Source organism: Oryctolagus cuniculus, chromosome 5 (genome assembly GCF_051225735.1).
Source record: "Oryctolagus cuniculus isolate XC-2025 breed Fujian yellow rabbit chromosome 5, ASM5122573v1, whole genome shotgun sequence".
Lineage (NCBI taxonomy): Eukaryota > Metazoa > Chordata > Mammalia > Lagomorpha > Leporidae > Oryctolagus > Oryctolagus cuniculus.
In genome coordinates this window covers 43,367,316-43,394,854 of record NC_142871.1, presented here as the reverse complement: position 1 = coordinate 43,394,854, position 27,539 = coordinate 43,367,316, and the positions used below count along the sequence as shown (strand labels likewise).

Sequence of the window (27,539 nt, the reverse complement as noted above, 5' to 3'; positions counted from 1 at the left end):
GGCTTTTCCAGGCCATTAGCACAGAGCTGCTTCAGACTAGAATTGGCACCCATATGGGATGCCATTGTCACAGGTTGTGGCTTTATCTGCTACCCCACAACACTGGCCCCCAAGATGGCATCTTAACTCATGTATCTAATGTCTGATTTGGTATGACAGATGGTCAGGCTCACTTGTCATTGTCAACAGCTATGCCTACTTGTGGCTTGTCTAGCATGGTGGTCCCAGAGTAATTGGACATCTTGTCTGACAGCTCAGTGTTCCAACATCATGTGTTCCCTGAGTCCAAGGGGGAAGTTGAAGTTTTTTTTTTTTTTTTAATGAACTATGAGAATCACATAGCATCACATTTAATATCTATGTTAGTAAAATCAGTTAACAGTCCACCTTAACTTGATGAGAGGGAACAAAAGGCACTTATCAATGGAAGGAAAATACACAAACTCCTGACTGTGGTTGAAAGAATCACAATGCTTAATCTGTTACTTAAGATGATTTACCTCATTATAGGGGAGAGGGAGTGAAAACAAAAACAAATAGTGAATAGAATTTCAGGCAACTATAAGCAGGTGGAAAAATATCTTTAAGAAAGGAACAACTTCAGTGATTTGAGGCAATTTCAGCAATTTCTTTAGGACTTTAGGATGACTCTACCTACTGAATTTTTCCAGACTACTGAAAGTATTTTAATACCAACTTCTAAGTTCTTTTATGCATTTTCAAACATTTCTTCATGAAGTATATGGGGAGAGAAGGAAGAAAATAACTTTGACTGAATTCCTCCTGTGGTTCCCGAAGCCAATTACTGCGCGTTTGTGATTTATGTATGTGCTGGTCAGTGCAGTCATCAGCTCCAGAACTAAATCTGCATGAGAATGTATGGGAGTAAGTTTACACATGCTGTCAAATATTTTTATGGCAATGATAAAGTTTCAGTGTCATTGAATTAAAAGAAAACGTTACAATCTAAAAAGTGTGTGTAAATACTACATTTATAGGTACATAGTCTACTTGGTTGCATACAGTATGACTGATGACACATTTGGCATGTGTGATACATATTTTAAGGATAGAGTTTATCTTGTGATATTTAGGTTCATTAGAAGATTTGTACTATCAGATGTTATCTTGCAAAAATAAAATTTTGTTTTCAGTGAAGGGGAACTATGGTTAGAGTTTTAAATGACCAATATACAAGTAGTATTTTCTGTATTAGTTTTAAAAGTGAAGTTTTTCTGTTTGTATGTGTATTTAGCAGGGCGAAATATGAAATTCTAAAAAAATTAAAATATGGTAAAAACAAACATTACTGAGCATAATCTGAAGAGTACATAAGGCTAGACCATCTAGGAATTTCCAGCTCATAAGTAACAATGATATGGGACTAGTCAGGGAGATAGGATTAGGTTCGTGAGCTGGAGGCCACCTCCCCTTCCCCCAGTGCGATCTCACCTGCATCCACCCATCTGTCATTCAGACCCTGTAACCACTCTGCTTTTGGAAGTGAATAAGAGGTCTGGAGAGCGCTGTGCCGGTGCTTCTTGTAAGGACTCTCCTGGGGGCCTCTTGCTTGCCCTCTTGCCTTCCGACTCCTGCCTGTGCTCTCCATCTAGGGGTGTGGAGCTCCCCGTTTACCCTTCTTGGCCTACCCTCCCTCAATAAAACTCTCAGGTTCCTGTGTATTCCTCTCACTTCCCAAATAAATCCTGAACCTTACCATGCTGCATGTCTTGTTTGAACCGGTGCTTAGAGTTCCTATCTAAGTAAACAGCAAGAACCCAAAATGTTAAATTTTGGCTTCAGTTACCCCATAACAACGTGACCTACTTTATAAGTAAAAGGATATATTAAGATAAGATGGTTTTAAAAGTCAGAGAAAAATGTAATAAATTGTAGAATTCTTCACAATGCAAGGATATTAATATAAAAAAGAATGCAACTATTACTGAATAGCAGCAGATTACCCCAAAATACAAATGTATATTCTTATGTGCAAAATCATCCTGGTCAATGGTCACAGCTAGATCTGGGAAAAGCTAATGGTCCATAAACCAGGGCTCACATTGCAGGGTCCTTCAGATTAGCTTACAGGTGCTTACATGAGACCACAAGCCCATGAACTGTGCTAGGTCTGGGAATGAGGGAAAGCCAGAAATCTCCACTTAGATGATTCAACAAAGGTGCCTGGTTAGCAGAACCTGACTTTTTTCATGTATATGTGTTCAAGCAGCATCTTCATAGACTGCTCATCTACTTCATTTCTACAGTCCCAATGATCACTTGCTACCACCATAGATTTTTCTATATTGCTGTTTATTTTGGTAATTGTTCCAACTTTGTCTCTGATATTAAAGTACCTTCCATGGCCTCTTCTATGTAGAGATCTCATTGTTACTATTGACGACAGCATCTTTCACTGTCATCTTTGGTATGGAGAGTATAGCTACTGATGAGGTCTTTAAGATGCTGATATCCCTCACCACACTGGGTTAAAAGAATACTTGGTTAAGGAAATGGCCTTTGGAACCACTCAGGTAGGCATATTAAATATTGTCTACCATATAAACAAGACATGAACCACATTGGCGAATAATTAAAATTATAGATCTTGCCTCCATTATTATCATAATAAGCCATTCACTTTAAAGATTCTTCTTACTCTGAACACTTTTTTGAAGGTGATTTTCTGTAACAATGCATTTAAATTTATTTTATCAACCTTTTAAAATTTTAAGATATTGAAAAGGAGAGGGAGACAGAGAGAGAGACACACACACAGAGAGAGAAAGAGAGAGAGTCAAAGAGAAGGAGATCACATGCTAATCCACTGGTTCTCTCCCTAGTCCCCAGATTCAGAAGCCAGCATCTTGGAACTCAACCCAGGTCTCCCAAATGAGTGGCAGCGATCCAAGTATTCAGCCATCACTTGATACCTACTAGGATGCACATTATCAGAAAACTGGAATTGGAAGTGGGGCCAGGATTTGAATATAGGCACCGTGACTTGAGAGGCAGGCATCCCAAGGGGGATGTTAAGTGCTTTTCCAAACGTTTGCCCTAGCAGACTGATGTTAGAGATTTACAGACTGAGTAAAACACATCACTACTGACTCTTGCTCTGGTAGATAACTAGTTTTAGTGGACACTTGTGTACTGACCACAAAAATTCAAATACTTAAAATTTTTTCTGTGTTTAACATTCTGTATATGATTTTTGTTCTGATTTGCTTAAAAGTAATTTAAGGACATAACAAAATTTTATTCATCAATATTTTTGCATGCTTCTAGGAATAAAACTATTTTTAATCCTAATATCATTTTCACTTTTGTAAAAGTACCAAAAATTGTCTAATTGATACCATATTCTAATTATCCTAGTGTCTCTTAGTTTTTTTTTTTTAATTCAAAAGGAAAGATTTTTTTTGTATCATTTTGAATGAAAAAGGGGAAGGCATAAAATTGAGAGTTTATTTTTAAAATCTTTTCTTTGAAAAATACTTTCAATCTTTAACTTCTTAGTGTGACTGGGTAGGAGTTATGTAAAGAATAAATTTAGAGACAGAGGTTTTGGAAGTGATTCAGGTAGGAAGACAAATGTGATCAAATATTTACAGATTAAGAAAATGGAGAATAACAAGACATTTGAATCTGAGCAAATATTTTTAACAAGATTCCATCAGTTTTTTCTTAAAAATAAATATTTGTATAGTGTCCCTGCACATAGGAGCTGAAAGGAGGCTGTTAACTTTCACTATCTGCTCTTCATTACTTTTTATGTTCTTTATGGAGACAAGAGCCACAAGGATGTTTACCCTTCTGTGAGAGGCTTCACTCTGTGTGTGATTCCTCCCAGGTTAGAAGTCCTAGGTAAAGTGGACATGGCATCCTATTAAAGGCAGCAGCGTTCTATATGGAGCAACAAGTTTGAAGAACAAATACTATAGGTTCATAGAGCACCACTTCCATAGGTTTGTCTCTTAGAGTGACTTTAGATTTGCTCCCTCATCTTTACAGTTTTGGAAGTCATGAGAGAAAGAAGAAAGTGGTTAGGATTTGTGGGGGAGGTGTGTGACATTCTTATGAGCTAATTTTATGGATAAAAAGAGGGAAAATAGCTCAAGGCCCTGGTTAACTGAAGGCTGACACCTTTTTAAAAATTTGTTGAGAAAATTAGTAATTAAAATATAGTTTGCTAAAATAGTTCATTGGATTAATAAGGTTTTAAGGCATTTTGACACAATGCATCCTTTTATTCTTTTTTTTTCCCTGCCTGAATGCTTTGGCGTCATGTGGACATAACTACATAGGAATATATGATAAGAATTGCAGGCATTCGGCAGAAAGTAGCTAAGAGGTAACTGGTAGAAAGGCAAAGACTCTGGATTTAGACAGAACTTAGCGTTTTGACTCTGTTATTAGCTTTGAAATGGGGTAAGTTATTTTAAACTTCCCTAAGCCTCACTTATAAAATGAGGATAATAATATTGACCTCCAATGATTGCAGATAGGAATACATGAAAAACCATTGAGTTCATTCTCTGACAAAGGCAACTCTTTATGAATGTGCATTGCTCCCCTCTTCATCCTATTTATTGATTTTGATAGTGTATGTCAAATCCGGGACCACTGAACTGAACATAAAGGGTACTCTAACGCATTGCATTTTCAAGATCAGATACTTCCCGCCACTGAGAGAAAACTGATAATTTGACCTGTTGTCAATGGGTCAGTTCACTGGTGAGGAAGAGGTTCTTTGGTTCTCTGTGAAGCTCAAATGCTGCAAAACACAGCATGGCAGAGCTCTATGGGCAAATCAGGTTAGCAGGTTCCAGACTTTTGTTCCCTTTCTGGAGTGTCTCAGTCTGACATATTGCACTCAATGATGGATTACTTTACAAAAACCTTAAAGAAACCCAGTCTGTATTCTTTCATTATCTACTCTTTGAACGAGCTCATCTGTCTCCATCTTCTCCTGTTTGAACACTGAGGATAGTTCCTCCTTTGCCTTCAGGTCTCTTCTTCTATTTCACTCAATGTCCTGGCTGGTTTTCTTTCTTTTTTTTTTTTTTTTTTTTTTTTCCAAATCAAGTTATGTTTATTTAAAGGAGTTAGACTGTGAAGAATTGGTACAAAAAGAGGCTGGAAACAAAACCTTCCGACATTTCTCACACTCACAGCTTAGCTAAAATCACCACACATCATTATGCAATAAAAGTCCTGCATATCTCGACTTGGGGGTGTGAGTCAAGGAAGCAGAGTCAAGGCCATGGACAGGCCAAGCACTGAAGAGGCTGGGACAGCAGGAGACTCAGCCTCACTGCTGGTGGGGGTGGGGGTGCGAATGCACTTTGGGCAGCAACTTGGCAACATGGAAAGCTGAAGATGCACGTAGCAGTCTGCTCAGTCTGCCGCAGTGAATATGACAGGCAGAATATCTTAAGCCACAGAAATTCATTTTCTCATGGTTCTGGAAGCTAGAAGTCCAAAATCAAGTTTCTAGTAGGGTTTGGTTTCTGGTGAGGGCTCTCTGCCTGGCTTTGTTGTGACGTGGCTTTCCTCTGTGTTGTGTGAGCACTGAGGGTGGGGGCAGGGCGGGGGTGCTATCTTGTGTCTTCTTATGGGCACACATTAGATCAGTGTTCTGCTCTTATGACCTCATTAACCCTAATTACCTCCTTATTGCCTCTATTTCCTAATAGAGTCACATTGGGGTTTAGGGATTCAGCATGGGAATTTTTTGGAGGAGGAGCCTAATTCAGTCCACAGCAATACACATACGCCAGTCTCAAAAATTTCACTTCTAGAAACATTTCCTAGAGAAACTGTTGTACCTGTGCACACAGGGGATATGTAGGAAGAATAGTCATCGCTGCATTATTTACTATAGCATCATTTAAAAAAAATCTATGTGGCACTATTAGGAAATGGAGACAGAAGTTGTGAAATAGTCAAACAATAAAATAGTAAAAAGTGCTTAAAAAGAGCAAACAGGAGCTGCATGTGGTGGATCGATCTATCTTATAATTTTGAGAATGGAAGTCAAGCTACAGGGGCCAGTGTTAACACGGAAAGGAAGGGTATACCTCAAGTTCAGGCTAGTGGCTGATTTTAAAGAAGGAAAAGTGGTGGTTTGTAGAAAAATGGAACTAATTAAAAGATAAGTTTAATTGATGCAAAACATTAAAATCTATGAAGATATTTTTCACAAGACATATTTTCCATCACCTTTTAGAACACTACTTGGGTCTGGCACTGAGGCATAGTAGGTAAAGCTGCCACCTGTGGCTCTGGCATCCCATATGGGCACTGCTTTTAGTCCCGGTTACTCCACTTTTGATCCAGCTCTCTGCTGACGCATATGGGAAAGCAGCAGAGGATGGCCCAAGTGCCTGGGTCCCCGCACCCACGTGGGAAACCCAGAAGAAGCCCCTGGCTCCTGGCCTCAAATCGACTCAGCTCCAGCCATTACAGCCATTTGGGGAGTGAACCAGCAGATGGAAGACCTCTCTCTCTGTCTCTACCTCTGTCCGTCCGTAACTCTACCTTTCAAATAAATATTTAAAAAAAAAAAAGACTTATCATAGATAGGTGATTCATTTTGTATGTAGCACTTGATTTTTTTTTTTTTTTTTTTTGGACAGGCAGAGTGGACAGTGAGAGAGAGAGACAGAGAGAAAGGCCCTCCCTTGCTGCTGGTTCACCCTCCAATGGCCGCCACGGCCGGTGCGCTGCGGCTGGCGCACCGCGCTGATCCGAAGGCAGGAGCCAGGCGCCCCTCCCGGTCTCCCACGGGGTGCAGGGCCCAAGGACCTGGGCCATCCTCCACTGCATTCCCGGGCCACAGCAGAGAGCTGGCCTGGAAGGGGGGCAACCGGGACAGAATCTGGTGCCCCGACCGGGACTAGAACCCAGTATGCCGGCGCCACAGGCAGAGGATCAGCCTAGTGAGCCACGGCGCTGGCCTGCACTTGATTCTTTTCAACTCAGATCAGATCCTATCACTCCCTTGTTTAAAGCCTAGCATTGGTTTTCATCACTCTTACAATGAAATACAATAACATCCTAGCTTACAAAATCCTACATAAGAAATCAACCTAGATGTCCTGATGATTGGTTAAAAAAATGTGCACATATACACGATGGAGTATTAGTCATAAAAACAATGAAATCCCAACATTTGCAACCAAATGGATAGAACTAGAGATTATCATGCTAAGTGAAATAAGCCAGGCTTAAAAAAGAGAAAATATCACGTTTTCTCTCATTTGTGGAAGTTAATAAGAGTATAAGAAGTGAGTGGATGTCATATTATTTGGTACATAGTTGTAAATGTTGTCTTAACTGAATTATACCATCTACCTAATAATATACCCTTTTTTCCTCACTTAATGGTCATTGCAATGAATTTCACATTATGATATTAATACGCCTATTTTCAAGAAAGTTTTTATATATGTGTGTATATACATCATATCTACAAATGAAGTGAACATGGCAAAATGTTAAAACTGTCAAATTTTTAAAAAATTATAGTAAATAAGTAAAATTGTACACAATGTATCTTCAATGACATGCCTAGGATCATCCCATTTTCCTACTCCTCTACCATTTTTCCAGCATGTTCCAGTCTCAATTAGGTGCTACTCCAAAGTGACACATCTGCCTCTACCTCAGAGCCTTCACACACATCTGCCTCCACCTCAGAGCCTTCACACAAGCTCTTTTCTCTCTACCTGAATCATTAAATTAAGTTCTTTCTTAATTATTGCATGGCTGGCTCTCTCTTATGCTTTCGATCTGGCCCTTCTTCAGAGAGGTTTTCTGTGACTGTCTTCTGTAAAACAGTCATCATGTCTATTTTAATTCTTTATATAACTGATCACTAATTGTCCTATTTATGTGTGTTTTTCTATCTAACTATCTTCATTTTTTTTCTCCCCTTAAAATTTAGGACCTGGGAGCAGTTCATTACTTCTCCCAGCACTTTGACTAGTGTTTATCAACATAAGCAGCTTAATAAAGGCAGCTGAAAAAAGTCCACTGGCATGACCTCTGCCCACTCCAATTTTTTCTGATTTTATTTTTGGGTAGGAAAGAAATGCTCTGATACAAAGAGGAGAGTCTAGAAATGTGCACTGCAGAAGAAAGAGGTTTCCATGACTCTACTTTATCTGAGAAAGCTTCTGTTGGTTGAAAATTAATTTGAAAAGAATTTTACACTACCCAAAGTCTCTTTAAAGAAAGTTTTCTTTTACTAAATAAGTACCTTATCATAAACTACAGTGTTTTATAACTGCTAACCTGATGTAGCTTGACTTCCTAAATGATTGCAGATGTGTTGCATTGTTTGACCATAATTTGATAATTATGCTATCTGAAGATTATATTCTATAATCATTATTCTCTTTCCCTTTTTCATTTTTTCCAACATACACTATCACATAATATACTTTTACCTGAAGATTATAAATACCTAGGAAGCAAACTGCATGTATTTTAATAACAAATTTTACATCTATGTTGTAATTAGTCCAGCACAAAGTATTTTCACATGAATTACCCTATTTGATGTTCCAAGATATTTTATTTTACTTACGTCTATGAACATTTTCCATGTATATTAAAGAGATCTGTAACCCACATTCCATATTTCATCCAATCCTCCCTTTTCCATTTAATAAACACCTATGAAGAACCTTTTACAGGTTTTGTGCTCTTTTTTTTTAAAAAAAAGATTGTATTTATTTACTTGAGAGGTAGAGTTACAGACAGAAAAAAAGGTCTTCCATCTGCTGGTTCACTCCCCAAATAGCTACAATGGCTGGAGCTGGGCTGATCTGAAGCCAGGAGCCTGGAGCTTCCTCTGGGTCTCCCATGCAGGTGCAGGGGCCCAAGGACTTCTGCCATCTTCCACTGCTTTCTCAGGTAATAGCGGAGAGCTGGATAGGGAGAGGAGCAGCCAGGACATAAACCAGCACCCATATGAGATATTGGTACCACAAGCAGAGGCTTAGCCTACTATGCCACAACACTGAGCCAGTTTTGTACTCTTTTTCTCTCTGATTTTTGTATCTTTCATTTCCAAAGTTTCCTGCAGTAATGTAAACCAAGCTTGGCATCTTCTACCCTAACGGCACTCTTGCAGCAGCACACTCTCTACCTAAACCTTGTCTTGGCCTTTACTCAGTTTGTTTTCTAGAACATTCCAATAAGATCTCCTTTTGGGTTTATTTTATATTGTTCATTCTTTAATCCCATCAATTTTTACTTAATAAACATCATTCTTCTTTGCATATATTTTGCCTTGACAATTCAATCTTGGTTTTGGTTTTTAGACTTTTCATTTAGTTTGTCTTTTTATTCCCCAACACATTTTTATTTATTTGTTTATTTTTAAAGGTTTATTTATTCTTTTGAAAGTCAGAATTACAGAGAGACAGAGACAGAGAGAGAGGTCTTCCATCCACTGGTTCACTCCCCAGATGGCCGCAATCAGAAATGAGCTGATCTGGAGCCAGGAGCTTCTTCCAGATCTTCCACGCAGGTTCAGGGGCCCAAGCACTTGGACCATCTTCTACTGCTTTCCCAGGCATAGCAGAGAGCTGGATTGGAAATGGAGCAGCCAGGACTTGAACCAGTGGCCATAGGGGATGCCGGCACAGCAAGCGACAGCTTTACCCACTACACCACAGCGCCAGTCCCCCCAACAAATCTTTAAGTATTGCTCTGATGATGAAATACGTGGGAAATCCTCTCCTCATCGTATTTGTAACAGGGAAGAATTGGATTCCTGACATCTCTCTCTTTGCCTCTTTACTTCTCCACCCTATTGTTGTTTTCCTCCTTTGAAAAACGAGTGACTCAGCACATTACACTGCATCAGAGACAATTTTGAATCATGGCAGCGTAGCACTTCTGTGTAGTAAATGTGGTGTAGGTATGGGTTTCTTCTTAGTAATTTCATTTTCACTGAAACGCATGAAGTCCATTAAAGTATCCACCTGGTCACTTGATGGCTGTGATAGAGAGTTGTCATGTGAGAAATTGCTCAGTCATAGCTTTGTTCCCAATTGTCTTTCCCACTATTTGCTGAGCTAACCATCTCACCTTCTACAACGTTATCTCTGGGAAGACCTTTCCACACCTTCAGCTTGGGTTACATGTTCCTCCTGTGTGCTTTCCAAGTTTCCATTCCCCTTCCTGCTGCAATAGTGGCAGAGGTTCCTCTCATGAATGGAGACTCATATCTAAACATTGGATTAGACCCGCTAGTTGGATGGTAGTGTCCCACAGGGATTATTCAAGGCAATATTAGTGTTTTTAAGTACAAATGAAAATATCATTTTTTTGTATCATTTTGTTTGGAAAACGGGAAGGCCTTGTTGTTGCAGATCACAACACTAATACATTATTCGTGCTCTCATTTGCTTCCTTAGTAGCCCAAACACATACCATTTATTTTCTTTCCTGTTTTTTGCATTTCTTGATAAACATCAGGAATGTGGGGGTAATACCTTTTGTTTGCTTCTATTTTCCCAGACTTATTGAAATTTTTATAAATACTTGGTATTTAAGAAATATGATCAGATTTAAATTATTTTTTGTCTCTATGGAATATTTTTTATCCTCAACTCTTTTTTTTTCCTTTGAGCATTTTTTTAAGATTCTTTTTTTTTAACTTTTATTTAATGAATATAAATTTCCAAAGTACAGCTTATGGATTACAATGGCTTCCCCCCCATAACGTCCCTCCCACCCGCAACCTCCCATTTCCCATTCCCTCTCCCCTTCCATTCACATCAAGATTCATTTTCAATTCTCTTTATATACAGAAGATCAGTTTAGCATACATTAAGTAAAGATTTCAACTGTTTGCTCCCACACAGAAACATAATGTGAAAAATACTGTTTGAGTACTAGTTATAGCATTAAATCTCAATGTACAGCACACTAAGGACAGAGATCCTACATGAGGTGTAAGTGCACAGTGACTCCTGTTGTTGACTTAACAAATTGACACTCTTGTTTATGGCCTCAGTAATCACCCTAGGCTCTTGTCATGAGCTGCCAAGGCTATGGAAGCCCCCTGAGTTCACCGACTCTGATCATATTTAGACAAGGCCATGGTCAAAGTGGAAGTTCTTTCCTCCCTTCAGAGAAAGGTACCTCCTTCTTTGATGACCAGTTCTTACCACTGGGATCTCACTCGCAGAGATTTTTCATTTAGGTTTTTTTTTTTTTTTTTTTCCCCAGAGTGTCTTGGCTTTCCATGCCTGAAATACTCTCATGGGCTTTTCAGCCGGATCCGCATGCCTTAAGGACTGATTCTGAGGCCAGAGTGCTGTTTAGGACATCTGCCATTCTATGGGTCTGCTGTGTATCTCACTCCCCATGTTGGATCATTTTCTCCCTTTCTGATTCTATCAGCTAGTATTTGCAGACACTATTCTTGTTTATGTGATCCCTTTGGTTCTTAGTCCTATCATTATGATCAATTGTGATCTGAAATTGATCACTGGGACTAGTGAGATGGCATTGGTACATGCCACCTTGATGGGATTGACTTGGAATCCCCTGGTATGTTTCTAACTCTACCGTTTGAGGTAAGTCAGCTTGAGCATGTCCCAAATTGCACATCTCTTCCCTCTCTTATTCCCACTCTTATATTTAACAGTGATCACTTTTCAGTTAAGTTTCAGCACTTAAGAAGAATTGTGTATTGATTACAGTATTCAACCAAAAGTTTTAAGTAGAACAAACAAAAAACTCTTTTTTTATGTTGAAAGAATTTCAAGCAAGATTCCTGAGTCTTAGTAATCTTGAAGTTCAATAGCCTTCAAATTCCAGTATCATTATTTGTTAAGTGTTCAGTTTGTTTTTCATCTTTCTTAGGACTATTGATTGGTGTAGCTGTGGGATGTTAGAGGAAAAGGTCATAAAGCAAACTTCTTAAATGAGGCTACCTAGGATGTCTGTGTGAATATGAATTAGTTAATTCACTTTTCCAGCACTCAAACTTTGCTCCCATTTCTCCACTGCCCCCTGTTGCTCAGGCAATTCCAAACAAGAGCCAACAGCTTGTCAGGAAATCCTCCTATGTCTCTCTCACATACATACCAGAACACGTTAGCATGAAGTTATCAGAAGCAAGGCTGTTTGTCTTCTTCAACAATCTAATAATCCATCTCATTGCTTGAGCTGTGATGTGTTCTTGTAAAAGAGTTACTCTTTAAAAAAGCATATATTGACATTTTGAGATTTTATTGTTTTTAATAGTCCTTGTCTATACTCTCATGCAACAGTGTTTTTTTCTACTTACTACTTGTTGAGTTCTTTATTTAGTGGAGTATTAAGCTTGTGATATGAAGTAAGTTGTGATATAAAGTAAGTTGAAGCTATGGCACTGCAAAAATTAAAAGAAAAATTTGAAAGATGGAGGTGGAGTGAGGGTGGTAGTGAGGGAGGGAGGCAGGGTAAGATAGGGAGTATCACTCTGTTCCTTTTTTTTTTTTTTTAGATATATTTATTTATTTGAAAGGCAGAGTTACATAGAAGGAGAGAGAGAGAGAGAGAGAGCGAGCGAGAGAGAAAGTCTTCCATCTACTGATTCACTCTCTAAACAGCCACAACAGCCAGAAATGAGCCGATCCGAAGCCAGGAGCCAGGAGCTTCTTCTGGTTCTTCCACGAGGGTGCAGGGGCCCAAGGACTTGGGCCATCTTCCACTGCTTTCCCAGGCCGTAGCAGAGGCCTGGATCAGAAGTGGAGCAGCTGGGACTTGAACCAGCATCCATGGGATGCCAGAACTGCAGGCAGCAGCTTTACCTGCTATGCCACAGCGCTGGCCCCTCATTATGTTCTTAAAACTGTATATATGAAATGCATGAAATTTATTTCATTTATGTAAATAAAATAGTAATGGTAAATATAATGAATAAAATAATGAAACTAAAAAAATAACATTTTAACTTTTTATCTAAAAAATTCAAACCTATAGAATTTTAAAAAATAGTCCAATGAATGCATAGATCCTTCTCCTGGCTTCACTGATAATTAAAATTTTTCCATTTTGCTGAACTTTAAAAAAATTTTGAGATAACATTCATAACTTACATTATGTTAAAGATTTAATGATCCACTAAACAAAGAATTCAACAAACAAAAAGCGAAAAGACCATATTTCAGCAGGAACACAGACAAAGGCCATAATCAAAAATCAAATAAAAAGATGCCAACTTCATCCATATATAGTAAACTTCAAAAGAAGAAATACAAATGACCAACAAATGCGTGCAAAAATGTTCAACATCTCTAGCCCTCAGGGCAATGCAAACTGAAACCACACTGAGATATCACCTCACTGCTGTTAGAAGGGCTATTTTCCAAAAGACAGAGTAACAAATGCTGGTGAGGATATGGAGGAATGGGAACTATTATACATTGTTGGAATGGAAATTAGGGCAGCCATTGTGGAAAACAGTATGGAGATTCCTTAAAAAACAATAAATAGATTTGTCATATGATCCAGCAATAATGAAGTAGGCAGGCATACAGGTTAAAACTGATTAGGTTCACCATTCCCCTGTGTGACCTCATGCCCCTACCTGGCCACACCGAGTGCCCACCAGCAAATCAGGTTAATTAGCCACTCCCCTTTGAGAGTGGATTAAAAGCCTGGTACATGGTGTGTCTGGACCTTTCCTCCTTCCCCTTCACCCTGGCTTCTTGCCAGGAGGGAGCTGCCTGTAGCCCTGCGCCTCCAGGGCCCGTGGCCTTCAGGCCACCCGCCCTAGGCTTCCTGTTTTTGTTTTTTTTTTTTTTTTTTTTTTTTTTTTGACAGGCAAGAGTGGACAGTGAGAGACAGAGACAGAGAGAAAGGTCTTCTTTGCCGTTGCTTCACCCTCCAGTGGCCCCTGCTGCCTCCCATGGGGTGCAGGGCACAAGTACTTGGGCCATCCTCCACTGCACTCCCTGGCCACAGCAGAGAGCTGGCCTGGAAGAGGGGCAACCGGGACAGAATCCGGCGCCCCGACCGGGACTAGAACCCGGTGTGCCGGCGCCGCTAGGCGGAGGATTAGCCTAGTGACCGCGGCGCTGGCCAGCTTCCTGGTTTAGATGCTCCTCTACGTGGCTGGTTCCTGGTGCTCGGTATGAACCCAGATTTACCTGTCTCTCTTGGATAAAGCTCTCACTCTCCTATGCATCTTTCACACTAAATAAAAGCTTAAAATGTATCATGCTGCCTCATTTATTTATGCTGGTATTTAGAATTCTCTAAATATTAGGCAAGAACCCACTTGGGCTTATTAATATTGGGGATTTATTAATAAGCATATGGTAATACTGTATGGCACCCCAAATTCTGGTAACATATGTGGCACCTCAGATGGGACTTCTGGGGAACTTTAAAGGGCCACATTTTGATACATATTTTAGGGGTCCAAATTCTGGTATCATATCTACTGGGAATACACCCAAAAGGTATGAACACATTGTATCAAAGAGATACCTGTATCACTATGTTTATAGCAGCATTGTTCACAATAGCTAAAATATTGAATCAACCAAGGTATCCGTCATCAGATGAATGGATAAAGAAGAGGTGGTGTGTACACACACACACACACACACACACGAATATTATTCAGCTATAGGGTCTGGCACTGTGTTGTAGTGGGTAAAGCTGCCACCTGCAGTGCTGGCATTCCATATGGATGCCCGTTTGAGTCCTGGCTGCTCCATTTCTGATACAGCTCTCTGCTATGGCCTGGGAGAGCAGTAGAAAATGGCCCAAGGCCTTGGGCCTGTGCACCCATGTAAGAGACCTGGAAGCGAGAGGCTTCTGGCTTCTGCTCGGTGTATCTCCAGCTGCTGAGGCCATCTGGGTAGTGAACCAGCAGATGGAAGATCTCTCTCTCTCCCTCTGCCTCTGCTTCTCTGTAACTCTACCTTTCAAATAAATAAATAAATCTTAAAAATATTATTCAGCTATAAAAATGAATGAAATTTTATCATTTGCATCAAAATGGTTGCAACTGACCTTTTTTTCTAAACTAAAAATAACTATTTGAGAGTCAGAGAGAGAAAAAATTTTCGACTGCTGTTTCACTCCCTAAATTCCTGCAATGGCTTTGTGTTTTGAAGGAGGAAGCAAAGAAACAGGAGGCCAGTCTGAGCCTCCCACATGGGTGGCTGAAACCCAATTGTGTGGCGACTGCTTCCCAGGACCTAGATTAGCAGGGAGCCGAAATCACCACTGGAGGCAGCAGCTGACCCAGGCACTCCAAGGTGCAACAGAAGGGTCTTCACTGCTGGGTCCCCTGCCGTGTTGACTTTTCAGCAATGTGCTTTCTGCCTTAACAATGGTTTATGTCATTCCCTTTTGCTCCTATACAGAGGCAAAGGTTCCTCTCGTGAATGGAGAATCATACCTCAATGCTGAGTTAGACCCCTCCTAATTGGAAGGTAGTGTGCCACAGGGATTATCCAAGGCGATGTTATGCGTTGGAAGCAAATGAGATCATGAATAATGTAAAGAATCGTTGTTGCAGGTCACAGCACTGATATTAGCCAGCTTTGACCTCCTTTCTCACCCTCACTGCTGACTCAGTATCAACTGATCCTGTGCCTGTAATTGTTCCACATTTCGCAGGGAGGTTTGCTTTCTTTTCACTGTAATCCTCTCCTGTACTCTTATATTCTGAGCTGCCCCATTCATGCTCTGTTTTACCCACATCAACATCCTTGCAGCCTAATTTTGATTTGTATGAATTTGCATAATCCTCTAACTGCTGATCAATACCTTCCTTCCTGGTGTCGAAAGGGGAACCTTTTCTATCTCTTTGTTGGAGTGTCCAGGAGGAAGAGAGAGTGGTGTTCAGCTCCAGTTGCCATCTTAAAGCAGAATCCTTGTTGATTTTATTTTTGGAGTTTTAAATAAAAATGAATGATTTGCTTTTGATATTCTACCTGGAGTCTCAAAAACTCACCTATTAAACATACTGTTTAAAAGAAAATAAGTGAACCATAATTTTATGCTGTATGCTCCTGTCTGCAGCAGTGTTAGGTGATTCCCATCTCCAAGTCTTTTGTTATAAAATAACTTTAATTGGAAAATATGTAAATAAATCATTACTTCTTAGTTTGATTATAATTTGATTTATTAAAGTTTTACAAAGCAAAAATCTCCACAAAAACATGCAAAATGTCAAATGGGTAGTGTCTTAACATTGTGTGAGATCCAGATGTGTCTAAGACATGGAGAGCTAATTAGAGGTAATAAATATTTATCTCCAGTTAAAAGGCCTAATGTTGGGCAAAACTTGGAAGGTTCAGTTCAGATAAGCATCCAAGCGCTTGGCTGCTGGTTGCAAACCTTATCTGAACTATCTGAACTTCTCAAGTCTTGAAAACTGGGCTGGATATCTTATGAGCACAACTTCATCTGGGGTTTTGGGTATGTTTGATTCCAGCTGGAACCCAAAAGTGCAGAGAGAGGCACAAATGAAGAATAATGGAGGGGAACTCTGAACCTCCTCAAACCTCAGAAAGAGTCTTTGGTTAAATTTGGAGGAAAGGTTAGGGATTAAGAGCAACTTCTATTTTATCTGGCTGCATTCGTCCACCCTTAAAAATTCTATTTTGATCTTCCAAGTGAAGGTCATTAATATCACTTTGTTTTTGGTTGGGCAAAATAGTGAAACATTCCTTAAAGCAGTGAAAGTCTGCTTGTTTTACATGTCACCAGTAAAAACCAGACAGCAGATGAGGGCTCCAGAATGGTAGAGTGCATAGCACTTATCAGTAACACAGAGGTGTGGTTTTAGGCATCACACCAGATGGAGCCTTAAATCAAATTAAAAGACTAGCATAAATGCAGTCTATTGTATTCATGAAGAGTAAACAAGGTAAAATATCCTCAGTTGTTCTGTATCACCCCTGTGAGGAGTATGCTTATTCAAAACACATTTTGTCCATTTATTCCAATTTTACAGATTTATTTTATTTTAAATATACCCATTACACATGAAGGATTTTGCTCATAAAATATGTAGATATACATACAACACTAATATTTTTAATTGCCTGCTATATGCTATATACATAATCTCATAATGCTAAGAGGTAGACACTATTTAATTTTATAGAGAGTGTTTCTGATAGTCGTTATTTCCTTGAACTTGGAAAGTTAATGTGATGGGCAATTTTGTTTCAACTTGGCTGTGCTTAAGTGTCCAGATGTTTGATCAAACATTGTTCTGGATGTTTCTGTAAAATTCACACCTAAATTGGTGGACTTCAAACAAGTTAGGTTGTCCTCCATAATGTGGGTAGTCTCACTTGATCTATTAAAGGCATGATTGGAACAAAAGTCCAATCATCCCCAGCCAGAAGACTATCTTTGGACTTTATCAGCAACATTGGCTCTCCCTGGTTCTCTGACAGACTACTTTTGGCTTTCCATGTGACTCATAGCTCTCTCAACCACCAGCTTGTCCATCAGATTTTGGACTTGCCAAGCCTCGATAGTCTTATAAGCCAACTTCCTGTATTATACATACAACCTCTTTCTCTGAAGAACACAAAGCAATACAGCTATTAAGTGTGGGGGGTGGAAATTAAGGATCAGGTATAGTTCTGTTGACTGAGAACATTAAACTGAATCTCATATAAACACTTCTTCATCTCTTTACTAAGTAATTCAACTCAATACTGTATGTTCACCTTTACATTCATATCCACATATTCATGTGGATATGACATATACATGTCAATACATAATTATCTGCTCCTGGTCTTGTAGGAGATACAAAGTTATGGATTTTGCTATGGAACTCTTTAAAGAGAATGAGGAATCTTCTCAACAAACAATCCTGTGAAAATAGACTATGCCATATTTACTATTGCATAATCATGATTTTCCCCATGATTTTTTTTAATTTATTTGAATGTCAGCCAGCTACACACACACACACACACTCACACACACACACACACACACAAACATATCAAGAGAGACAGGGAGAGAGAGAGAGAGAGTGAGAGTATGAGAGAGAGAGAGAGAGAGAGAGAGAGAGAGCACTCTCTCATTCACTGGTTCACTCCCTAAATGCTTGCAATAGCCAGGGTTGGGCCAGTTTGAAGTCATGAGCCAGAAGCTCAATCTGGATCTCACAAGTAGGTGAGAGAGACGCAAGTTCTTGAGGCTTTACCTGCTGCCTCCCAGGTGCAAATTAATAGGAAGCTGAAATCAGGAGTGGATCCAGGACTCAAACTCATGCCCATCAATATGGGATGCAAGAATTGATTTAACTGCTATACCAAATGCCTGCCCCTCCCCCACCATGATGTTATTTTTGGCCACATTGAACCCTAAAATCTGCCTAAATTTTAATAACTGATACCTTTTTCCTGAATTTCTCCACAAGTTTTGTTTTTAATGAAGATATTTTTCAAATTTTTATTGTTAAAATAATAATTCTATCCAATTATTCAGTTCTCATTTCCTTGTGACTGTGAAACAGAAACATTTGAAACAATAATTATAGAGAAAACTAAAAAAATGAAACAATACTAAAATTGTATGAAAACTCTGAATACTAATTTCAAAGGCCCTCTGAGAGTTGTTAAATAAAGAGGACTTTAAGTCGTATTCCCTATATATGTTCCTCTCTGTGTCTTTCCATCTTGGCATGTAGCTGCTTATTTTCCCACCTCTGTCTCTATGTTATATCATAGGCATCAGTGTCCTATCAGTCCCAGCTTATATTTCTACTTTGCATTTTGGGTGAGAGATAGGTATTTTGCTCAGTTTCGACTGTGATGACAAAATAAGTTGGACTGGGTGATTTAGAAACCAAAGAAATTTATTTCTCATAGTTTTGAGGCCTGGAGACTCTGAGACCAAAGCCTCAGAAGATGTGGTGTCTGGTGAGCACCTGGTTCTCATAGATGGCAGCTTCTGTACATCTTCACAAGGCAGAAGGGCAAGGAGGAGGAGCAAACTCCCTCAGTCCTGTTCTAAAAGACATGAATATGTTTCCAGGGTTCTGCCCAAATGCCCTAGTCACCTCCTCAAAGCCTCACCTCTTAATACTGACACATTGGGAATTAGATTTCAACCTAGGAATTTTGGCTATACCCAAACATTCAGACCAAAACACGGAAGGTTAGAACTAAATTATATGGAGGCAGTGGTACAGTGGGTTAAGCCACCACCTGGGATACCCACGAACCATATTGGAGCTCCTGGTTCAAATCCTGACTATTCAGCTTCCAATCCAGCATCCTGCTAATGGACCTGGGAGGCAGCAAGTGATGGCTCAAGGACTTTGGTCTCTGCCACCCACATGGGGGGCCCAGATGGAGTTCCTGGTTTTGTCCTCATCTAGCCTCATCTCTATCCAGGGAAAGAAATAGTGGATGAGAAATTTCTCACTTAGTCTTTCAAATAAATACATATATATTTAAAAATATATATGTACATAAACATAGTGTGATGGTGGGAAACAGGGGCATGTTGGCAGATCTTTAACATTTGTTCCTCATCTTTTATATGCCACTCACTGTCATATACACCGTTAGTAATCACTTTGATCAATAATCACTGTTTTGTGACATAGCAATTACCATCCACATTTTATAGATGAGAAAATTGATGCTCAGAGAGGGTTGTGCAACATCAAACATGTAGCGCGTGGTGTAAGAGTACAAATCTATTTCGGTCTTAATTCTAAATTCAGTTTCCAATTATACCAGGATAAGGATAGGGATGCCATGGAAGAACATGCCACGAGGAAATCCTTGTTGCACATTTTGTCCAAAATAGCCTTTGGGATGCAATGCATTTACCAGCTTGAATATGCCTTTTCCATTTTGACTGTTAAGTGCTGGCTACCTCCACCCTTCAGCCAGCACGTCTCCTTCACATCTGGAACCTCAAGGGCATCTGAGTGAAAATGGACTGTATCAGTTCTTCTGCCAGTTCTTCCCTCTGATGAACCATCTCTCTGATGGCTGGATCCTTCCCACCAGCATGCTCAGATCTCCTGCATATGACTGATAGTTCTTTCATATCACTATCTTCTCTAGTAAGTTCCAATGTCTATGTTCCCTTAGTTATTGACTTTTTGAAGAAAAGTAACCTTATCTCTTTTTCCACATTGAAATGTCCCTTACTAAGGCATTAACACTCTTATTTGTCAAGAAACTCAATAGATATCTCTTATTCTTTAACTTTCAGCAGCATTTGACACTGTTCATACAGCCTCCTTCCTACATGTAGAATATTAAGCTCCTGATTTTCCTTCTCCCTCTCTGGAAGACCTCTCAAACACCCATTTCTCCTTGTTTTAAATGTTAGGACAAAGGTGAGAATTTGGCCTACAACTGTTAAGACACAGGTTAAGATGCCGATATCCCGCACCAGAATGCCTGGGTTCAATACCCTCCCTCAGGTCCTGACTCCAGCTTCCTGCTAATGCAGACACTGGGAGGTAGTGCTTAGGGCTTAGATAATTGGGTTTCTGCTACTCTGTGGGTGACCTGGATTGAGTTCTTGGCTCTTGGCTTCTAAGAAATGAACCAGCAGATGGGAGATCTCTCTCTCTCTCTCTCTCTCTCTCTCTCTCTCTCTCTCATCCTTTCTGCCTCTCAAATAAACAGGGATTAAAACAGTAAATATTAAAATTGCCTCAGGACATTTTTAGGTCTTTTTCTCATTTTTTAACTCCCTCAAAAGATTATTTATTTTATATCATTGACTTCAATTAACATTTGTAGTTTGTATACTTACAATTGGAGTAATATTCTTGAACTGTGATCATGCAATATTATCCAAATTAGCCATAAATTATGTAAACTCAGATAATTTTTTCTGACAAAAAGTAATCAAAGCTAGAAATTAAAAAGAAAAAATATTCTATAATAACTCAAAAGCAAAATGCACTATCTCTTTTAGGGAATAAAATCTAAGTCCTATATCCTGTATTAGAACTATCCCATTAATTATATTTCAAGTCTTTAATATTTTTATTTACCTTTTATTCAGTTGACCCCATATGGGCTGAAAGAGGTAAAGTTCTCTTTAATGTGTTTATATCTATTTATCTTTGTGTTTACTGGCACTTTTTTCATTTTGAATGTTGACCCAGATTATGTTGTGGTTATCTGTTCAAATCTACTGTTTATTTTCATTGTGAATTGCATCATTTCAGTAATAAGATGCCCTTTTTGGTTTGCTCAGTATCTTATACCTTCAATTCAAACTTAAATTGATATTAAAATAGCTTTTTCTCTGTGTTAGTTTTCTATCACTGCATAATTTATCATAAATTTGGTAGCTTAAAACAGCCCCTATTTATTAGCACATAGTTGTATGTGTCAGAAATCTGGGACAATGTGGCTGGGTTCTCATGGCTGAAATCAAAGTGTAGATTGGGCTGAGACTGAAGAAAAATCTGCTTTCCGGTTTATTCTTGTTGTTAACATGACTCAGCTCCTTATGTCTGTATGACTGAGGTCCTTGTTTCTTTGTGGGCTAGGGGCTGCTTTCAGCTCTTAGAGACTGACTGCATATCTGGCTGTGTGGACTCCTTCACTTTCAAGCCAGAAATGGTGCATTAAATATTTCCAGTGCTTCAGATCTTTGACTTTCTCTTTTTCCACTAGCTGGGAAAAACTATCTGCTTTTAGACCTCGTGTGATTAGATTAGGCCCACCTAAAACATTTCCCTATGTAAAGCTAACTCTGTCATAGAACATAAATCAATCATGGAAATGAAATGCATTATATTCCATTTACGGGATCATTCAGGGAGTACCTATCAGGGAATAGGAAATCATGGAAGCTGGCTTAGAATTCTGGAAACCGCACTTAGCTGTCATTTTCTGCACATTTTTAAAATGTGTCTATGATCACGCTTATTAATCCTTCTCAATCAACTTTTAAAAGATATGTTTATTGTAAAGAACAATTAGTAGGGTTTTACTTTGTGATTAAAAATGATTTATTTCTTCTGAAAAATAAGTTTAGCTCATACTGGTTTATAGAAATATGATCTTAATTTTCTCAGCAAATTTTAAGTTCTACTTTCTATTTTTATTGCTTCCTTATAAAATCACTATATTATTGGTAGGTATACTTTTTAAATATTCATCAATGTGCATTTTTTCTAATAATTTGTAAGTTACATACTTGAATTATTCATATAATCTTTTGCCATAACTATTTCTTTTAAACAGCAGTTATTTGTTCATTTGGACAAAACTTCTAATGATTAATGAGCACAAATGCAATGATTCCTGCAGAGAGTCAGGAAACTTGATGTTAGCATCTATAACATTCATCTTGTATGTTAGTTGTGAAAAAAAAAAGAATTATGTCCTGAAGATATTACATCTTATTTTTTTAAGTCATATCAGCAGAGTATAGGTTTGTAAATCTTCATGTTAGAAGGAACACATGTCTGTCATTCGTTGGAATCGTCTTTACATGTGATCTGCCATCCATGTTTCCAGCACTTCACCTGATTTCCTTACCAGAGGTCAACAGAATTCAAAATATGGGCCACATTTTAAAACAAAAGTTTTATTGACAAAATACAGCTCAAAATCAGAATTTTTAGCCTTTAAAATGATCTTAAATAATCCAGTTACATTACTTTACTTTAAAAGTAAAGAAACTGTGACCCAGGTAATTTAAATCCCCTATGCAGATGACCCAGCTGGATTAGAGCAGTTTGTTTGACTTCTGTATAATATACGTGATTTCTTCAAGAGCACACAGTACTTTCCATATGAAATGATCCTAAGAAATATCAAAATCAGAGATATTACTGGGACCCCTTTAGAATGTGAATAATAAACTTTTAATTGATGCCCTAAATCATTTATACTGTGTTTCCATTCAGCACCAGATCTTGGTAAGGTGCCTACTGTGTGAGCTCATTTTAAGACTTTCAAGTTCAACAGCGAATTGAAGCTATTGACAGATTTTCCTGTGTGGTTTTAAGCATTTTAAGGTGTTATGAACTTGAACATTCCAGAAATTCTTTCTCTTTTTGGTGTAAAACCCCTAAAACTCAACTCTTCTTGTTTTAAGGTTTAAATTTTTAATATGATGCTGATCTCTGCATTTGGTTTCCATTTTATAAAGTCTATCCATCTTCTAAGTGATAACAAAAATGAGATACAAGGTCTTTTTCTCTCTTGCTCTATTTTCACTCTAAATTGCATGTTAATATCTTCTCAGACATAATAAAAGTTTATTTCACTGCCATAATCATTTCTAATGATTTCAACTATTTTTGCTGGCTTCATATTGTTTCTAAAAGGAATTTTTTAAAAAAATAAATGTCTTTCTTTCATGCTTAACCACAGTTTCTTTATGGTTTGAGTGAGTTTCTTGAAAATGTAGGCAAATATTTCATTATTAGTGATTTTTCTTATTTGTCATCCTCCTCCCCTATATGTAAAGATAAAACAAAATCATAACTATGTTGTTGAATTGAATTGAAATTGGAAATGGAATTGAAAGTAGCATGTAAATTGACTATTACTGTTCACTTTTATTATGATAAAATGTTATTTCAGGGCCAGCTTGGCATAGCAGACTAAGCTGCTGCCTGTGTCACTGGCATCCCATATTGGAGGTGGTTCGAGCCCCGACTGCTCTACTTCTGATCCAACTCCTGGTTAATGCACCTGGGAAAGCAGCAGAAGGTGGCTCAAGTGCTTGGGTCCCTGCTACCCACAAAGGACATCTGGATGGAGTTCCTGGCTCCTGACTTCGGCCTGGCCCAGCCCTGGCAACTGTGGCCATTGGGGAGTGAACCGGCAGATGGAAGATCTTCCTCTGTCTCTCTGTCTCTGTAACTGTGCCTTTCAAATAAATAAATAAACCTTTTTAAAAATGTTATTTCATATTTTGGTGTGTCACGTTTTGGTCCCTGTCTCCACATATGTGGAACTATGGAAACATGGATTTGTAGAATAAATTTTAACTTTGCCATGTTCCAGCTGTGTGAGCAAACCTATTATCATATCAGGGTCATGGTTTCTTCATTTATAAAAATGTAGATAACATTGCTTTTGTCTCACAGTTGTTATATGAAATGAGTTGATGTGTATGTGGTAGAATGATATAAGGAATGAATTCAGGCATGGTGAGCATGGCACATTGTAAGGTTCTGTAAGCATTCATTTCATTTTCTTTTTAATCTCTGCTGTTGCCTTTCATTTTAGGATTTATGACTCTGGGTCCAGTATGGCCCACCCACCTGACGGCCTTCTAGTCCATCTCTACTGGTCTTTGTATAGTTGCAGGTGGAAGATATTACAGCCAAATTTTATACTTGAAAATGAATAAGTGTATGCTTACTGTCCCTAGATGATTTCTCCTTCCATTAAATTATCATGATGTTTAGGATTAATTATTTTTTCATGCTAAATCTGCCATAGTGAAAAAATTTAGTGGTAGATATAATAGGAAAGCCTTCTAGTGAGGTTAGAAGATGGTGAGGCAGTTTTGTTTGTTTAAGGAAAATGAGCAAGAAAATTTTGCATAATGCCTTTTGGAGTGGTCTTATTCTTCGTAATTGCCTGAGATATTTCAAGGTGCTTTGCTATAAATCTGAAGACTTAAAAAACATTGTTTTACAGTCTGGCCCGCTAAGAATAATGACCTCTCCTGTTCCTTGTTTTTCTGGGTGATTAAGGGTTTCCTGACTGGCCCCAGGCCATCTGCCCTGACTTTTTTATTTTTTTCCCAAGGATTTAAACCTTATTGTCAAAAATAATCTCTTACTCTGGGAGATTTTTCTGGGCCCAGAAGATAGAAAGTGTTTGCTGCATGTTCTCCAATCCTGCCTGAAAAATCTTGCAAGTGATGCTTCTTGTTGATGCTATAAAGCAGTGCCATCATTTATGCTCCTTTAACTAAATTAGGTGTAAATTATTTCAAGGAGGCCAAAGTTCTTCCCTGTGTTCCTATGAGGGTAATTTCACAAATACACAGCACGTCCCTCTGACCACAGATTTTGGGTAGGGAGAAGAAAACAAAAAGAAGGAGAAGAGAGCTATGGCCTGAAGCCAGCGCACACCTCTCCACAGGGGGTTTCAGCATGTGGGTGATTTTTAACCAAGCTGACATAAATCAGACTGTGCAGAGCAACGGCATTAGAATCCCTGTGCTGGGAGACGCCTGGATAGTGTTACGTGTCCCTCATTAGGAAGCACTGCAGTTGAGCTGGGTAGTTGAACTTTTAGCTGTATCAAAATAACAGTGTGGCAGCAAAGAAGAGACTGGGATGAGGGCGTGTGCCCGTAATAACCCAACCTTTACCGGCAGTTATGGAAACCCTCATCTGAACCTTCATCCTGAGAGAGCATGTATTTACAAACTGAGCTCAATAGAAGCAAGAAGAATTTGGTACACGATGCTATGGATTAAATCCTCTGGGTGAGATCTGAGCCTGATTGTTTTTCAGCTTGGGCATTCTGCCATGGTGGCCCAGAATCCCAAACCCTGTTAACAGAGTTCATCATGTGAAACTAAAGTGTTTGTTGGAGTTCAGAAACATTTCATTTAAGCCAACTTATTTGTTATCTATGGTCATTATTTTTTTTACAAAAATTAGGTGTGAATATTGGGTGTTAAAACAAAAAAGGGATATATGTAAAAAATATTAACCTTCCAAAACCAAAGAGGAGTTTTAAATATAACAAAGAATCATATTGCATTGAGGAACAAAGACATAGTAAACATATCATAATAAACCAAGAAATGATAACAAAATTAGGTTATAGAATTGATAATAAATCTATCAGTATGTAAAAAATGTAAATAAAAATAAATAAGTTTAAATCACCTATGAAATTAAAAACCATTTAATTTGACTGACATAACAAAATGCAATTCTTTATTGTATACAGAAGATGCACCACATACATATTCAGAAAGGCTAGAAATAAAATTACGGGTAAAGATATACTATGCCAATGCAAACAGTACAAAATCAAAGTATTGTATTTTGATATCAAGTAAAGTAGAATTAAATAAATCTATTTACATATTTACATTTTGGCCTGGGAATCCTACAGCTAGAAATTTACTCTAAAGGCACACTTCTAACCATACAAAATTATATATGCACAAGGTTATTAACCATAGCTTTGCTTTTATTTGTAAATAATTTTAAATGCCTGAACATAGGAGATTGATTTTAAAAACTATTGCACATATACAATAGAATACCATGCAACTGCCAAAAAATAAGAAGTCATAGGAAGTTATTTCTAGGATGCATTTTAAGCAAGAAAAGCAAAGTATAACAGAATCTCTAGGGAGCTGGCATCCCATAAAGCGGTTTTGGCATCCCATAAAAAGGTGCTGTTTTGTGTCCTAACTGCTCCGCTTCTGATCCAGATCCCTGATAATGTGCCTGGAAAGCAGCGGAAGATGACCTGAGTGCTTGGACCCTGCCACCCACGGGGAAGCCCTGGATAAAGCTCCTGGATTCTGGCTTTGGCCTGACTGAGCCTTGGCCATTGCAGCTATCTGGGAGAGTACACCAGGGATGGAAGATCTCTCTCTGTCTCTCCCTTTCTTTCTTTCTCTGTAACTCTGCCTTTCAAATAAATAAATATTTTTTAAAAAGAATCTCTAAGTAACCTATCTGTTATTAAGAAAGATGGGAGAATAAGTAAACAACTATGGACCTGCATGTTTTTTTTTAAAAAAAAGAGAACAGTGAAACTCTTCTAAGGAAGTTACAGGATCCAAGGGATAAGAGAGGAATGGGCACTTCGGTAACTGTCCTTATGTGTATCATTTTGACACATGAAAACATGTCAATGCTGTAAAATATTTAAAAAATCAGTCAAAAAATGGTAGGGGAACCCCAAAATAAATACAATATTTTCCACTAAATCATGGTACATCAAAGAATGATATGACCAAACTAAAGAACCAACTAATCCAAATAATTTGAAAGTGGTTCTTCACTGTATATCTTAATTTCTTTTAAAATTTCTGCTTTTCTAGTTAGATGAAACTGTTTTTATTAAAGAGTTGGTCAAATGCATGAATTTTTTTTTTTTTTTTTGGACAGGCAGAGTGGACAGTGAGAGAGAGAGAGACAGAGAGAAAGGTCTTCCTTTTGCCGTTGGTTCACTCTCCAATGGCTGCCGCCACCGCCATTGCCCTGTGGCCTGTGCATCACACTGATCCGAGGCCAGGAGCCAGGTGCTTCTCCTGGTCTCCTATGCAGGTGCAGGGCCAAAGGACTTGAGCCATCCTCCATTGTACTCCCAGGCCACAGTAGAGAGCTGGCCTGGAAGAGGGGCAACCGGGACAGAATCCGGCACCTCGAGTGGGACTAGAATCTGTTGTGCCGGCGCCGCAAGGCGGAGGATTAGCCTATTGAGCTTCGGCGCAGGCCAAATGCATGAATTTATTGATGACATTGAGAGCCAGGATTCACTGTAGAGGGAGACACAAATATGAAAGAGAAATGACAAGGAGGAATCTTGTGAGGTAGG

General features: G+C 38.7%; 1 long non-coding RNA gene across 1 annotated transcript in view; it reads left to right on the top strand.

Moving 5' to 3' along the window:
• Positions 1-26,617, top strand: part of LOC149126482 (uncharacterized) — a 271,830-nt gene extending 245,213 nt beyond the window's left edge. Inside the window, exon 3 of the long non-coding RNA XR_016233765.1 lies at positions 26,425-26,617. This is a non-coding gene — a long non-coding RNA (uncharacterized LOC149126482). The remainder of the gene's footprint in view (positions 1-26,424) is intronic.
• Positions 26,618-27,539: the final 922 nt, after the last annotated feature.